Raw genomic sequence first — 3067 nt, 5'->3', positions numbered from 1 at the left:
AAGGATAGAAACTCATTGTAAGGGTAGATAAATGTGTTTACTGCCTAGCCTGTAACTCCTGTAAATCATTAACATAGATAGACATCTGTTCCCTTACCAAGATAATGAAAAGACACCTGACCCATCTAAAATATACCCGATTGTGTATCTAACTTTTCCATTATCCATATCTGATGTAAGTCAGTTTGTTAATTTACTTTAAGATTCTTTGTTCCCCTTTCATCTCCTGAAACAGCATTTTGGCTGACGTAAGTCATCATGTATATAACTAGAACCCTGTGCACAATAAAGCTGCTGCTTAGGCATCACCTATCCAGCCCTCCAGACCCCGTCTGTCTTTCTTTCTTCTCTTCTGCGCACTCCCCCATCCAGGTTGGGATCCTCTTGCTGGCCAAGAGTTCCTGACACAGGTTCCCAGGCAGACTCCTGGTCAGGCCTCAAACCTCACCTTCCATACCTGTTCCTGGGAGATGGCATTTCTACCCAGGGTCATCTGTCCCTGGGACCACTGCATTCAGATGTGTCCATGTCCTCATTGTCCCTCCATCCAAGAGAAAGCAACACACATGTGCACAAGGAAACATGTACAAATGTGCTCTTGCAGCCTTGTGGATTCTTACTGGCCAAATAGCCGTGGACTATGGAGTGGATACATAAATGTCACACAGTGGGGCTCTCCTTGGCAGCACAAATGAGCAAACAAATAACATATGTAATAAAATGAATAATTTCACAGGCACAATGAGGAGCAAACAAAACGAGGCACAAAAGAGAACATCCTGTGTGATTCAGTGTATACAAAGTTCAAGAATAGGCAAAATGAACCTATGGTAACAGAAGGCAAAACAATAGGATCTCCAGTGCGGGGTGGGTGGTACTGCCTAGAAAGGGTGAGGGGAGCCTAATGGGTGGGGAAATATTCTGTCTTGGTCTGAGCAGTTTATAAACATAAACATTCACACAAACATCTCTGCACTTTAGCATATGCACATTATTCTGCAATACAATTGTTCTTAATTTTTTAAAGCCCATCATGAACCAATTGGTAGCCCAAGGGCAAGGAGCAGCCCCTGCGGCAGCCTCCTGAGCACGGGGCTGGACAGAGAAAGGCAGGAAATGGACCTCATGAAAAATAACCAGGGAGATGCTCAGAAAACGTTTGCTGAGTGGGACAGCAATCATTTACACCTTAGTATAAATAAATATAGAAATTTTTTTTTCAAACAGGGAGGCTGGAAGCTATATGGAAATAGGAGGACACTTGGCTTTGGCAAATTGCAGAGCAAACGGAAATAAATTACTTGCCTTACTGACCATTCTGCTGCAGATGCCCTGGCTATGTGTTTAACGGTATTTGGATTAGTCCTTTCCCAGGGCTTGGTTTCCTTATCAATACCATAATAAGACCTAATATGTATTAGTGCTTGAGGGTTCACAATGTATTTCAGAAGCGTTACCTTGCTTGACTCTCATTGCACCCCACTGAGACTTGATAAGGAGTGCATATCATCAGGGATCGTGAGGAATAAAGAAATTGAAGCTCAAAAAAGAAAAGCTACCCACAGTGACAGAATTTGGAAGTAACAACGCCAAAGTTGAGGGATGATTGTTTCCTCCCCCCACCAAGAAAAAAAATACAGAAATTGGATTAGAAACGGGAGTATCTTTGAGCCCTAAGCGCCTATGTTTATAATGTATTCTGGTAGGTGATAATTTCTGTTTCAGGCACTTGCTCTTGTCTAGGAGTGGGGGTGGAGCCCCTCACTGCCATGAACGTCTGTCCTGCTCACACTGCTGGGGCTGACCAGGACAGCCCTTCCCTCACTGGATTTGAGTCTCACACACCCTGTGAGAGAAAGGGGCCGATGCCCTGTGACAGATTAAGTTCTGAGGCTTGGAGCAGTTATGTGACTCGCCCAAGGCCACCAAGCTAGAGGAGGTAAAGTCAGGTTAGGGACCCAGGTCTCTGCACTCCAGAGAACGGGCTGTGCCGAGCACATGCTGAAACTCGGGGAGTGTGGAGGCAGCCATGCTTCAGAGAAGGAAGTCACCCCACAGATACTGTGGGGAACTGAGGGAAGGCAATGCTGAGGTCCCTCTCTGAGGGTGTGGGTGTCAGGCGGAGCCCACTGTTCACAGCTGCACAGGCTCTCATGTGAGAGAATGTCCTAGCAAGTCTCATTCACAGAAAGCTAGTTACACCTCTACTGCCAGGGTGAGCAGTCTCACCCCTCAACGCAGCCAGAGGCCACCTCTTCAGTCCTGTAATGAGGGGCTCTAAGAGCCCCTTGTGACCGCCTGCCTTCCTTGGAGGTCTCAAAGGCCCTAATTGCATCTTCTGATGGCAACAACCGTGAGAGCAGGGTGTGGACGCAAATCCCACAGACCCAGAGGGGTTGGCTCTTTCCTTCTTCACTCTGAGAGGGTCCCTTACTACAGGTAAAAGACTATTCACGCAGTCCAAAGGTTTGCTTCCCGTCCCGTTCCGCATTCCCTTTTCACTGTCCCCAAATGCTTATGACACGGCCTTGAGAGCAACGCAGCGGCAGGAAGCGCAGGCGCCTCCGAGAACCTGAAGGGCTGCAGGTCGGTGTCCGCGGCAGCTTCCGCATCCTGCAGGGAACCAGCGGCTCGCCGAGCCTGGCGCTGGGTTCTGGGGGAACTCCAGCGCTGGGGGCAAGTGGCGCTCACACCCGGCTGCTCACTCGCCCCACCGGTGGCCTGGGTTTAAAATCCACACGCCCGTCTTTCCGCGGCCAAAGCGATGCTGCCGGGATTGGTGATGACCCCAACTGCCCCGACCCCTGGAAGTACAAAACAAACAAAGGCTGACAAGTGACCAAAAGAGACCCACGGAGCATCTGGACTTCCAAGGTCCTCAGTACCGCCCAAGACAACAAAGGACGCGCGGCTACGGGCGGCGGGAGCCAGGGACGACCGCAGGTTCCCAGAGCGCGAAGCCGCTACCCTCGGCGGTAGCGAGCACACGCCAGCGTTCTCCCCTACGCGGGTCAGGCCTTCGCCGGGCTGGGGGGCGGGGCTGCATCGCTTTAAGAGGCGGCGCAGG

The sequence above is a fragment of the Aotus nancymaae genome, unplaced genomic scaffold (assembly GCF_030222135.1).
Source record: "Aotus nancymaae isolate 86718 unplaced genomic scaffold, 86718_ANA_hifiasm-v0.15.2.pri h1tg000020l, whole genome shotgun sequence".
Taxonomy (NCBI): domain Eukaryota; kingdom Metazoa; phylum Chordata; class Mammalia; order Primates; family Aotidae; genus Aotus; species Aotus nancymaae.
The sequence above is the reverse complement of the archived record's forward strand: the minus strand, read 5'-3'. Positions refer to the sequence as shown.